The sequence below is a fragment of the Budorcas taxicolor genome, chromosome 15 (assembly GCF_023091745.1).
Source record: "Budorcas taxicolor isolate Tak-1 chromosome 15, Takin1.1, whole genome shotgun sequence".
In the NCBI taxonomy this organism is placed as follows: Eukaryota; Metazoa; Chordata; class Mammalia; order Artiodactyla; family Bovidae; genus Budorcas; species Budorcas taxicolor.
In genome coordinates this window covers 67750141-67764991 of record NC_068924.1, presented here as the reverse complement: position 1 = coordinate 67764991, position 14851 = coordinate 67750141, and positions in this window count along the sequence as shown.

Here is a 14851-nt window from a genome sequence, read left to right as displayed (position 1 = left end):
ACTGGATGATGTCTATTTTTCTGGTTTCATTTTCAGCATTTTCACTTTTTAGAAGATAAGTTACATGATTCCCTTTACCAGAGCCTTTTGAATAGTGGACAGAAAATAAATGACTATGGATGAATTAATAACTACATGTCACATAGAAAACTGTGTTATGTCAATAGTCTTCAAATAGTATTCTCTCATTATTAAAGTAGAAAAAGTCCACACTGTTGGGATAGTGCTAATAATCTACAAGACATAGTCCTCCAAATAATTCATTCCACACATGATTAAAAGTGTGGATTAAAAGCTGTCAATCAGATTAGGATGCCTTCAAAATCAGTAAGTATATCCTTCATATTAATTCAATGAGAATTATACAGACATAAATGCTAATGTCAATTTGTGCTGCTTTGGTCAAATTAAGAAGTAAATTACCAAACTGATGAATAGGAAGTCATGCGTGCTCAGTCACCTCAGTCACGTTCGACTCTTTGCAGCCCTATGAACTATAGCTCACCAGGCTCCTCTGTCCATGAGATTTCCCAGGCAAGAATACTGAAGTAGATTTCCATTTCCTCCTTCAGGGGATCTTCCTGACTCAAGGATCAAACTTGTGTCTCCTGAATATCCTGTTTGGCAGGCGGATTCTTAACCACTGAGCCAGAAGGCAGTGGTGACAATTGATGTGGGTCTTAGAAAAAGAGAAGTTGAAGAATATGAATTTGTTTGATTGATTTCTGGATTGCAGGGGGCTTTCCAATCATGAAAAAAACTATTTCATCAACTTGACAAGTTTATGTCATTAGGGGATGTGGACATTAAGATTGATTACAAATATCTCTTCTGGTCTTTCAGTTCTCCTTATCCGGATACACTTGCTATGTTTTGACTCTCATTTTGAATCTCTCATTGCCCTCTCATCTCATCTCGAGAAAGGTGGCATTGGCCAACCAGCAGATTTGGTGTATTGGTTCAACTGGTTGATTTCCAAGAAAAAAAATAAATCAATTGCTACTCTAGTAGAAAATCCTCTTTTGAGAGATTAGTGAGTACAAATCAAAACTCCAGAGTTGAATCCTTTCGAAATAAATAAAGACCCTGAAGCTAGATCCTAGAAAACTAGATCTTCAATCACTTAACACAAATCAGAGTATAGAATCTTGAAACTTTAAGTCTCAAACTGATTTTGGCCTCCTTCACCTGGTCCACAGCAAGAGTTAAAAGAAAGAGGGAAAGCAGATGAATCTATTTGGTACTGCATAATTGAAGATGGCTCAAAATAATTTTCCTAGTGACCTGAAAAAACATGCAGATTTTACATCCTGGAAATAGCCACCTCTGTGTTGCAGTTGGGCCCTTGGCACATTACTGAAGAGCAATGTGTTTGTATAGACTCACTTTTTGTGTTTTGTTAGTCTTTATCTTATAGGTATTAGAGGTTATCAGTCCCTATTGGCTATCTTACCCAAATGGGTCAACAAAAGAGCAATCTCGGATTCATTTTTTTAGCTTTCTATTTCCACATTAAAACTGTATACAATTTCTGTAGAAGACTTAGTTCTTCTGACATTCAGTGACTAAGATGCTCTTATTTTGGTATTGTCTATCTGAACTGGCAAAGTACATCATGAAGTAAGTGGGATTTCTATTTTCTTCCTTAGCATACTCTCATCATTAGACCTGTCTGGCAACTAGTTTTTAAAAATCTGTGTTCAAAAGTCTTATTTAAATGTTGAAGACATTCTTTGTTCTTGCTTTTAAATAAATCTATTAAGAAACAATAATATATCCGATAATCTCTCTTGTTGAGGTATTGTGTAATGAAAAGTTTTACATTTTATACCTACATCCAAAATGGATAATGTTAGCAAGAAAATTATGGGCTGGGAACCCTAGCATCCCATCCCAGTTTAGACATGTGGGTGTTAATCATATGACTGCTCTCTGTTCTCTGGGGAGCACTAGCTTGCCTCTCCTGGGCAAGGACACAGCATTGGGTAAAGAATCCAAAGCTCTTTCTCATTATTCTTTGGTTCCACTGACCTTATTTCTACTCCAGGAACACACTGTGCTTTTTTTTTTTCTTTCAGGATTCTGCAATTAATGTCTCCTCTCCCTGAAATGTTCTGCTTCCAGAATATTGCAAGGTCGTAACATCTTACCATTCAATTATCATCTCAAATGTCACCTCCTCTGAATTGTGTTTAACTCATGGACTAATCTCTTTGCAAAATTATCTTACTGATTTTGTATCAGTCAACAAATATTTCTTAAGTGGTATCTTTCCAACAGATATTGTTCCATGTTTCCAGAATACAAAGAGGAAATAATACTAATGTCACTGTCATCAAGGAAGTCAAATTGTATACATATGATAAGCATATAAACAAAGAATTGTAGCAAATGACATGTGTTAAGAAAACATCAACCATGACTCTAACTCTGGAGCATATAGTAACTGAGGATGCTCTTTTGCTAAGTAGTAGCAAACCCTTGAAGAGATTGTGTATAAACTTGAATCTGAGTCTGTGATGATCTTAGGAATCCCTCTGGCTGCCTCTATGGGTTTCCCAGGTGGCACAGTGATAAAGAATCTGCCTGCCAAGCAGGAGACACATGATTCCATCCTTGTGTTAGGTAGATTCCCTGAAGAAGGAAATGGCAACGCACTTCAGTATTCTTGCCTGGAGATTTCCATGGACAGAGGAACCTGGTGGGCTACAGTTCATGGGCTCACAAAGGATCAGACACACCTTAGCTACTAAAGAGCAGCAAAATGAAGAATGATTAGAAGAGTATTTTATTAGAAAAATCAATGCTGGATTTGTTGTAGCAACATGTAAACTATACTATTTCAGTGGTTTAACATAACCAAGTCTTATTTCTCATTCAGCTAAAGAAGGAAAGAGGGAGGCTTTGTGATTTGATGAATCAGCAAGGATATGACTTTCCTGTCATCTTATCACATAGCTGTAAGTTTGCCACGACAGGAGAATGCTTCAGACAGGAAGGAACATACAATATCTCCTCACAGTTCTGTTTGCTAGAACTCAATCACATATCCAATCAGTCTACAGCATATAACCATAGAAGTGGATCCCTAAAGAGGAAAAGATTACTAAAGGTACAAAATTGCAAAGCCATTTATGTGAATGTGAAGTTTCCTCTGAATATGAAAAGCAACATGTGTTTCCCAACTAATCATTTTCTCTATATCTTTATTTCTACTTCGTGCGTGTGCTCAGTCCTTCAGTCATGTCTGACCCTTTGTGACCTCGTGGACGGTAGCCCACCAGGCTCTTCAGCCCGTGGAATTCTCTTCCCCAGACAAGAGTACTGGAGCTGGTTGTCCTTTACCCAGAGATCCAGCCCTTGTGTCTTGCATCTACTGCATTGGCAGGTGGGTTCTTTACCATTGCACCACATAGGAAGGTCTATTTCTACTTGGCCTTATTTTGATTGGCAATGAGCTTTCTTTTCACTTTGATCCAGGCAAATTTTGTTTTATAATCAATGAGAAGGCTGTTTATCTCCAACTCCTCTGTTGAATCTTTAGGCGTTTTCCCATTTCCCTTAATGATCCTCCATCTTTTGACAACCTCCAGGCAGTTATTTGCCTGTCAGTGTATCACACTCTGCTTAGTCACTTCAGTTGTGTCTGACCCCCTGTGACCCCATAGCCCATGGCCCGCCAGGCTTCTCTGTCCATGGGATTCTCCAGGAAAGAACACTGGAGTGGGTTGCCACTTCCTTCTCCAGTAGTAAAGTGAGAAGTGAGCAAAGTAAGTGAAGTGAAGTCGCTCAGTCGTGTTCAACTCTTGGTGACCCCATGGACTGTAGCCTGCCAGGCTCCTCCTACCAGGGATTTTCCAGGCAAGAGGACTTGTTTGGGGTGCCATTTCCTTCTCCATGTATCACACTAGTATGTTACTTTATAGAGAAAAAAATATTTTCATTCCTTTCTTCTTCTCTTTACCTTTCACATTTTAAAAAATGTATTGTCTATCATGAGCAGTTACACTCTGCATGAAAAAAATAATAATAAAAAAAAAAACAAAATAAAACTCTGTACTGAGGGTGCGGAGGGTCTACCCTTAATTCTCACTTTTTATGTTTATTCATTCAACAATATTTAAGAGATACTTATTAAACTCTAAGTATGGGCAAAGTTCTGAGAGTACTCTTGGGAATAAAAAGAGTAACAAAAAAGACATGGGTTTTCCCTTATAGAGTTACATTTGATTAGAAAGTAAGGGGATGGAAATCAGAAAAACAAAATCACAATATTAACCTTCCATGGGTCACTTGTTGAAAATCCCCTGGAGTTGTTACAAGACACAAATGAAATATTTCTAGGTTGTAAAGTCCTTTACAAATATAAAGTAGCTCTTGTTGTTTGATTTCTGGGTGACTTGTATTTGCTTTATCTATATATCCCTATGAGTTTTGAGGATTGTTTTAAGTAGCATGAGACAGTAGACTCAGCTAGCTGTGGTTTCCTTCTTTAAGTTTCCTTCCTTCTTAGACCATTAGGGAGTTGTGTACTTACTGCCTGTAACTGCAGAGGGCCCTCACTTTTCACAGGTCCAAATAATACTGACCCACTACACAATTCTGCTTCATATTGAGTAGTTTTAACCTTTCTGGGTTACAAACGACTGTTCAGAAAACGAGGTGACTTGCAGTTTATTTCCCTCTTGTGTAAATCCAGTGTTTGTAATTTCTGAGATCTGTGGATGAGATGCTGTACATATATACAAGAAGTTATTAATAAAGTGTGAGTGTTCACAGTGAAGTCACTGAGAACTGACAGGAGAAAAGGAGTTGGTTATTCTTATTTTATCTCCAGCTAAAGGAGCTTGAAATTGGATTTTTAAATATGTATAATAGTTCTCCTCTTTATATATTTTGTCCAATATTTTGGTTTCTTTAGTTTTTCTGTATATACATTTCAAAATGTGACAGGAAATCATCAAATTTTATTTGAATAAAAGGTAGAAAGTGTTTTTTTAAAGCAAAAAAAAAAAAAAAAAAAAGGACCTTTCAGGAAAATCAACTACAATTTTTTATGTAAAGTAAAGTCTTCTAGCTCATTTCTGCATCTGACTCATTAAACTTTTTAACCCATTTCTATTTTATATTCAGTGAATGTAAACCAAAGATCAAGCACACCAAGAACTGCCAAGCTTTGCTCACCAACAGTCAGATAAGACTCTTGTTTACTGTTAGAAATTTGTCTCAACTACATTTGTTTACATGGACAGGAAAGGCTTGAATTGGCACTAGGTCTGTTGAGATTGAATGATGAAGCTTCTTAGTCTGCCCTGCTTTGCTTTGCTTTGTTGTTATTCTTTTTACACAACCCTGAACAGAGTTCTGGATCCGATACCTCTATTTGAGTCCTTTGCCTCCAACACTTCTCCTTAAGAAGCTCTTCTCCACCAAGAAATTAACTTCGTGCACACAGACACACACACCCCCCTATGTATAAATATAACTGCTTTGCTGTGCTATACACCTGAAACTAACGTGATATCACCTAATTTCTATTTAAAAAGATTAAAAAAGAAATCATCTTCCTTTTTTCATTTGTTACAAAAACTGCAAGTGGTTTTTACTAATTCAGTTCAGATAAAGGCTTTGTTATTGTTATTTTTAATAGCCCTTTTCACATCATTTTACACATATATGTGTAAATTAATATACTATATATATCATTATATATTTTCAACATTATATTGCACATATTATTATATATACTTATATATGATAACATTTACTAAGAATATAAAAATACATATGCTCTTCATTAATACTCATTATTTTACACTAATTTATTGAATGTCCTTATTCTATGTGTATCACTGGTCCTCTTTAATCTTTGATCTAATCGTAATCAGCATAGAAAGTATTCCAGATAAGTTCTTGCTTAATAGCAAAGAGTGAAGCTAGTATTATATTTCCTCCATTGGGTTCAGGTGATATATCTCTTGAGAGAGTGAATTCTTTAAAGGACTGCAATGAAGATCAATGGTGTTGATCTAAGTTCTTAGGAAGTCAGTTGAATTATAATTGAAGTGATTTCCTCAAGAAAAATATGAATTCTGTACAGCTTTGTAACTCAAGAAAACTATTAGTATAATGATAATGCCACCTTTACTCAAAAAAAGTTACAGGAAAGCAAATTTTGAAAATTTTTGAGAATAATATTTCTTTCTTTTTTGAAAAGTTCAGCCTCTATATGTGAGAATATAAGACTTTGTGTGCTCTAAACATTTTTCTTAAAGATAAGAAAACTTGTGTTTTATGAAAATGTAACAGCAGGCTCCAAAAAAGTATAAATGCAAATAGAATTTCAATGGGAAGTGTGTCAAATAAGTTGATGTTAATTTAGATATATTAGATAAATCATATGACAATATACAAAACAAGTATTCACTAACAGAACTGAACAGAGAAATAGACCAGTGACTTTCAGAGAACACTTTCAGTATTTTGAATACAAGTTTGACTGATTTGAGGAAGTTAAGTAGAGCAGCTAAAAGTCTGATTGATAACACTTGTTGTTCAATCACTAAGTCATGTCCAGTTCTTTGAGAAGCACCCCCACACACACATCAAGGACTTCAGCATGGCCAGGCTTCCTTGTCCTTCATTATCTCCAGGAGTTTGCTTAAATTCATGTCCACTGGATCAGTGATACCATCAAACCATCACATCCTTTGTCATCTCCTTCTCCTCCTGCTCTCAGTCTTTCCCAGCATCAAGGTCTTTTCCAAAGTTGGCTCTTTGCATCAGGTGGCCAAAGTATTGGAGCTTCAATTTCAGCATCAGTCCTTCCAGTGAATACTCAGTTAATTTCCTTTAGGATTGACTGGTTTCATCTTCTTGCTGTCCAAGGGATGCTCAAGAGTTTCCTCCAGCACCACAATTCAAAAGCATCAATCCTTTGGTGTTCAGCCTTCTTTATGGTCCAACTGACTACTGGAGGAAAAAAAAAAAAAAACAAACATAGCTTTGACTAGACAGACCTCTGTTGGCAAAGTGATGTCTCTGCTTTTTCATACACTGTCTAAATTAGTCATAGCTTTCTTTCCAAGGAGCAAACATCTTTTAATTTCATGACTGCAGTCACTGACCTCAGAAATTTTTGAACCCAACAATATAAAATCTTTCACTATTTTGGTGTTTCCCCATCTATTTGCCATGAGATGATGGGATCAGATGCCATGATCTTAGTTTTTTGAATGTTGAGTTTTAAGCCAGCTTAAAACTAACATTAAACCCAAGAAATTAAAATAAACATATTGATTATAATACTTTCCAAAGTAAAGAACAAATAATTAAAATCCTTTGTGCTAGGCATTGCTATTCCATTTAAATTTCAGAGCAAAGGTATTGAGAGGTTATAATTAGTTGCAATTTATAAATTCAGAACTTAAGCTAAGGTAGGTGAATTAACTTGTCAAAGGTCATATTGAAATGTATAAAATTTAGTATTGTACAATATTCATACTGTTTCTACTATAAAAAGGATGAATTTAGATTTTTAAATGTAATTTTAGAAACTTTTGTTTTTATCAAATAAGTAGCTTAGTGACTCTCATCATTCAAGTTTTATTTATAGGGAGAGATGGCATTAATAGTGCTATTGTATATTATTAAAGAAGTATTGAATGAAATACTTTCATTTAGGAAACCTTTTTAAAAAACATAAATGTTATTTTATTTCTGATTATGAGTTGCTCTGATTATGCTCTTTGCAAAAAAATTGAAAATCAAGAAAAGAAAAATTTCCAATAATTTTTAAACTTAGCAATAATTACTACAAAGCTCTTAAAAGCATATATTTTCTTATTTTAATGCAACAAAAGAGCTATAATACACACAATGTATTTTTCACTTAGCAATGCATAATCTACTGGAGATTATTTTCTGAAAATTTTATGTGTATGTAATAATTTAGTGAATAGGTTATGCTTATAATTTTATACAATGATAATACAATTGTTCTTATGCAAAGAAAAAATTAGAATAAGTTTCCTTGAGGATGGAGGACCTTATTCACTTATTTATTACTGTTTTGTCAGTGTACAACCTGACATATAAGATTCTTAATAATGATTCTTATAGTAATAACTAATAAAATAAAGTAATTTAATTAATTAATCTTACTACACACTCTAAAAATTTCTTTAGGGTAATTTGAAGTGGAATTGCTGAGTCAAATCCTATGCATATTTATAATATTTATTTTATTCATATTGAACATTTGCCTTCCAGAAATATTGTGTCAGTTTTTGCTCAACAAGTAAAATACAGTGTGCCTATTTTCTTTGGCACTCGCTGTACTGAGTGTTATTATTCCATCTTGATTTGTAAATACAGTTTTTGAGAAGTGACCTCAACCTAAAGTGACTGCTTCCTTAATGGGAGCCCTCTCTGTAAGATTTTCTCCTTTGAGGAGTGTGTACTATAAAGAATTTAACTTTGCCCATAAAGAAGTAAGGGCTTTGCCCTTGGTTTGTGAGAGAAAATCTCTAAACCCCTGAAATGTCATGCTTGATAGTTGTGTCTTTGTTTGCCTGGGGTCCTAGGGCCAGTCAAATAATGAAATATGATTCAAGGTAAGGACTTTGAATCAGGTAATATCAGCTCAGTCCCCTAAGGAGCTGGAAACTGAGATCAGCCTCATGGGCTGTCAGTTAGGCCATTATGATGGAGCCCCAATAAAAACTTTAGACGAAAAAGGTCAAGTAAGCTTTCATGGTCATCAATACTCCATGTATATTGTCACACATTATTGCCAAGAGGGTTTAATACTATCCTAGGGCTTTCCCTGGTGGCTCAGACAGTAAAGAATCTGCTTGAAATGTGGGAGACCTGGGTTCGATCCCTGGGTTGGGAAGATCCCCTGGAGTAGGATACAGCAACCCGCTCTAGTATTCTTTTCTAGAGAATTCCATGGACGTGGGAGCCTGGTGGACTACAGTCCATGGGATTACAAAGGTTTGGACACGACTGAGCCACTAACACTTTGGCACACTTGCACACTTTAGACTCCATGAGGACAATACAACTGGGAGCTGTGTGTTTAGAAACTTCCTGAACTACTCCCTATACATTTCCTCTCATGGCTGATTTTAAATTGTATCCTTTCCTTCTAATAAACCAGAACTGTGATTCTAATAGCTCTCAGTGAATACTAAGTCCTTCTAGCATTATTGAATATGAGGTTGGTTTGAGGAATCCTTGAACTTGCAACTGGTATTAGAAGCAAGGGTGGTCTATGAACTGTTCCCTAACTTTGCAGCTGGATGTTTTTGCAGTTGGTGTCCAAAGTGCAATTCAATAGAAAAACTCTAAATCACTGACACATATGGTTTGGGAAGAAGAGGGATGACAAGGAGAGGAATCATGAATCTTCAAGTCCTAGAATCTTCCCTATGTGCTTCATACTTTAGCTATAATAAATAGTTAACTGGTGAGCGTAACAACCTTTGGTGAGTCTGAATATGTCTAATGTATTATCAGACCCTATGGGTGGTGTTCAGGACCTTCTCAATTCAGAGTTAGAAGTGAAGACAGTTTTGGGGACTATGCATATTTCAAACTTCCCTGGGTATCTGAAGCTTCTTTCTTCCTTTTTCAGTTGTCAGTCTTATAGTTACATTATTAACCTTTAGAATTTTTCTGTACTCAGCTCAAATCTTTGTAAAACAGTGACTCTGACCTCAGGTTATCCTAAGCTATGGACAAATTTCTTTTCTACTTGGACCCCAATAGCTGCAACGTCTTTCACTTTTTTTTTAAATGAATGCATATGATTAAGAATCAATTTGGGTGTATGTGTAATAGATATATTATTTATTTTATAAAAAGTTGTGTTGTTCTCTTCCTCTAGTTTTATTTTGTACCACAATATTCCTTTTGTTTATATGCCCACGAACATATAAGCATGGGTATTTGGATGAATGTATATTCTTATTGTCCATTTAGCTGAAAGCTCTGAAAATGCTTCTATTCTTTTCTAAGGCTTATATTATTTTGTACATTGTAATTTTACAATATCTTTTAAACTTTTACGATAGATGACTTTATTATTACTCATTTGAAAATATCTTGCACATTTATAAGAATTTATTTACTTTGATGAATTTTTTAAAATTTATTTTTTTATTTATTTTTAAATTTTACTTTACAATACTGCATTGGTTTTGCCATACATTGACATGAATCCACCACGGGTGTACATGAGTTCCCAATCCTGAACCCCCCTCCCGCCTCTTTCCCCATAGCATCTCTCTGGGTCATACCAGTGCACCAGCCTCAAGCACCCTGCATCCTGTATCCTGTATCGAACCTAGACTGGCAATTCGTTTCTTACATGATAGTATATATGTTTCAATGCCTTTCTCCCAAATCATCCCACCCTCTCCCTCTCGCACAGAGTTCAAAAGTCTGTTCTATACATCTGTGTCTCATTTGCTGTCTCGCATACAGGGTTATCATTACCATCTTTCTAAATTCCATATATATGTGTTATATATGCTTATAAACATATGTATTAGATATACATATGCAAACATATATAAAAATTAAAAGCAGGATTTGGAAAGAACTGACAGTTTATACTATATAAAATTTCCAATAAGAACAGGTATAAGTTACTTCATCAAATGTACTCACATTGTTCAATGATGCTTTATGTAAACCTTCATAGAAGTTTTAATTATCTGTTAACAAATTAATTTCCAGACATTTATATTTTGATGAATATTTTAATGGGTATTTATTCAAAAACGTTTTTGGGATATAGAAGCATATCCATTCTTGGATACTTCTAGCCAAAATCTTATTAAATTGCCTCATTGTAACTACTTCAATTTATTCTTTGAGGTTTACAGTCTATTCAACTTTAAAAAAATATATGTCTCTTCCTTTTAAACATATCTACTTTTCCTTGTTTGAATTGTACTGGCATAGCTTTCAGAACACTGTTAAGTAAGCGTGGTGTCAGTTGGTATCTGTCTTATCCTGGTATTAAGAGAAATTCCTTGTGTTTCAACATTATCATATTTTACATTGATTTAAAATAATTATCTTACATTGTTAGAGAATTATCTAAAAGATTTTACAAAGAAATTGCTGGATTTTATTAACACTTTTCTTAGTATTCACTGAGATAATCCTGTGAATTTCCTCCTTTGACTTATTTATAGGACACATTATACTCAAAGATGATACTAACATGAAAGAAAATGCTATTTCCAGAGTGCTTTAATATGAGCTAGACATTGGGTTACGTGCTAGTTCATTAAAAGTAAATCATTTTGGCATTTCTGAAACAGTGTTAATTGCTCATGTTCTATTTTAATATCAGATTGTTTCATATGCTTATTTTATTTAGAATTATTTTCATTTCCTCACAGAGTAGGAAGATAAATATTGAATTTTTTCTCAAAAGCTATTTAAAGACTCAAAACATAATTTGCTATATATTGACCTTAAAACAGTTTGTTTTTTTTTAACATATCCATAGCCTTAATAAGTTGCCTTTTCCACTGTCTGCCTTCATTTGTCACATACTTATTTGAATTTCACCTACAAAAATTTATTTAACTGAGAAAATGGATTATATAAGACAGCCAAGTCTAGAAGCGTGCCTGGGAGTTGTTAGCATGGAAATCAGGTGGCCTTTTGGAGAAGAATTCCTAAAAGAAAGCTCACCAATTTAATCATCTGCTTTTCAGTTTTCCCTATACACAAACCCCAGTGATCCTCATTTTTTAATATCTAAAAGGTTAAAAAAATACAAAATAGCTGTTTTGCTTTTTATTGCTTTTTTAACCTCCATGAATTTTTCTGACTTTAACATATGACCACCAATGGTTGATTTCAACAGTGCTTATGGTATTAGAGACACTCTTTTAGCATGGGTGACAGCACGGTAGAAAAGGGAGTGGGCGCTCTAGTGCCTGTGTTGGCACTAATGGCAACAGCACAGGGGCATCCCCAGTGCCAGCAGGTGCCCTTTGGACAAAGGGTCACTGCCCTTCACTTCAGACACTGCTCCACTGGCAATGTCAACATCTTTGTCAGGCATTGATAATACCTCCATCATATCTCACTCTAGCGGACAATGAAGAACCCATGAGTGTAAATAGTCTGAACAAATAATGGAGAACTGCCTATGAGTTTGCAGGGAATCGTCAGAAAGCCCTTAAGACTCCTTAAGGTACTTGTGAGTGTAGAGAAGAGACACAGTCACATACATGCTCCTGGGTGATTGTCATGTTCCTTTTATTACCCTAGGTTTCTGGGTTCAGAGAAAAGCAGGTTACAGTCCAAAACATCTAAACTTTTGGTTGTTCCCCACTTTACCAACAAGAGACCTAAAAGGGATATATTTAACTGAATGGGCTTTATACTGTACAATTGTGAATATTTGAATTTGATTTTAAAACTGGAAAAATATTACACACATGCACACCCGTGTGTATCTACATATGCACTGGCAGAGGCTAAAATTAAAATTATTTATAGTATTTAGAACTGAAGAGAAATTATTATTGAAAAAAAATCCTGTTAGATGTCCTCTATGAAGAAATTTCTTCTTTTTAATGATATTTACAAGTAAAAATTCATAGAAAATTTAAGAAAAAAAACAAGCCTTAAGATTGAATGTAATAAACATAGGCCTCCTTTAGGCATAGAGAAAGAACATAAGAAACACAGTCAATTTTAGGTTTTCTAATATTTAAAAAGTAAAAATTTTTTCTCATTACTTCATTTGGCTAATAATATGTAGGATCTGTGCCTCTAAAATTCTCTGATTCAGTGATTTCAAAAGAGCTAAACAAGTTGGAATATAGTGAAAATGGCAATTCCTAAATAAAACTGATAGATTAGTTAGATAGAGATAATAGAAAGGTAATAGATAAAAGCTATAAATAAAGCCATGCAGTGTTTGATTCCCTTTATTTAAATACATCATAAGAATTTAAAATACTAGAGATGACAAACTGAGCCAAGTAGCAATTGTATGAATATTTCTAAATATAAAATATAGAAGCAAAAACTTGAAAAGAAGCTTTTGAACACTGTGCAAAAACTTAGGATGTACACGTTCAAATCTTAAGGCATCATTCCTATTCTGTTAATAACTGTGATAAAAGGATCTTGGCTTTGGTATTATAGTTTGGGGATGGGAGTGGGAATATTGACTAATTAATCTCCTAAACCTCAGTTTCTTCATCTGATCAATGGGAAGGAGAGCCTCATAGATTTTGAGAGAATTAATACAGACCATGTGAGGAAAACCCTTAGATGAGACATGGGCATGTAACATAACGACACTGAACAAAGCATAGCTTGTGAAATCAAAAAAATGCAATATGGTGACCTGGCTTTCAACTCCTCTCTCGAACCTTCAGTTCACTTCAGTTCAATCACTCAGTCATGTCCAACTTTTGTGACCCCATGGACTGCAGCATGCCAGGCCTCCTTGTCCATCAACAACTCCCAGAGTTTACTCAAACTCATGACCATTGAGTCGAGGATGCCATCCAACCATCTCATCCTCTGTCATCCCCTTCTCCTCCCGCCTTAGATCTTTCCCAGAATCAACGTCTTTTCAAATGAGCCAGTTGCTCACATCAGGTGGCCAAAGTACTGGAGTTACAGGTTCAACGTCCAACAATTGGACTTACAGTCCAATGAATATTCAGGACTGATTTTCTTTTGGATGGACTGGTTGGATCTCCTTGTAGTCCAAGGGACTCTCAAGAGTCTTCTCCAACACCACAGTTCAAAAGCATCAATTCTTCGGCACTCAGCTTTGTTTATAGTCCAGCTCTGACATCTATACATGACTACTGGAAAAACCATACCCTTGACTAGACGGACCTTTGCTAGTAAAGTGATGTCTCTCCTTTTTAATATGTTGTCTAGGTCGGTCATAACTTTTCTTCCAAGGAATAAGTGTCTTAAATATCATGGCTGCATCCCCATATACAGTGATTTTGGAACATCAGAAAATAAAGTCTGTCACTGTTTCCACTGTTTCCCCATCTATTTGCCATGAAGTGATGGGACCGGATGCCATGATCTTTGTTATCTGAATGTTGAGCTTTAAGACAACTTTTTCCACTCTCCTCTTTTATTTTCATCAAGAGGTTCTTTAGTTCTTCTTAACTTTCTGCCATAAGGGTGGTGTCATCTGCATATTTGAGGTTATTACTATTTCTCCTGGCAATGTTGATTCCAGCTTGTGCTTCCTCCAGCCCAGTGTTTCTCATGATGTACTCTGCATATAAGTTAAATAAATAGGGTGAAAATATGCAGCCTTGATGTACTCCTTTCCCTACTTGGAACAAATCTGTTGTGCCATATCCAGTTTTGACTGTTGTTTCCTGACCTGCATACAGATTTCTCAAGAGGCAGGTCAGGTAGTCTGATATTTCCATCTCTTTCTCATCAGATTTTTGCAGTTTGCAGTGATCTACACAGTCAAAGGCTTTGGCATAGTCAATAAAGCAGAAATAGATGTTTTTCTAGAATTCTCCTGCTTTTTCAATAATCCAACGGATGTTGGCAATTTGATCTCTGGTTGTTCTGCCTTTTTGAAATCCAGCTTGAACATCTGGAATTTCATGGTTCATGTACTGATGAAGCCTGGCTTGGAGAATTTTGAACATTACTAGTATGTGAGATGAGTGCAATTGTGTGGTAATTTGAGCATTCTTTGACCTTACCTTCTTTGAGATTGGAATGAAAATTGACCTTTTCCAGTCCTGTGGCCACTGCTGAGTTTTCCAAATTTGCTGGCATATTGAGTGTAGCACTTTCACAGCATCATCTT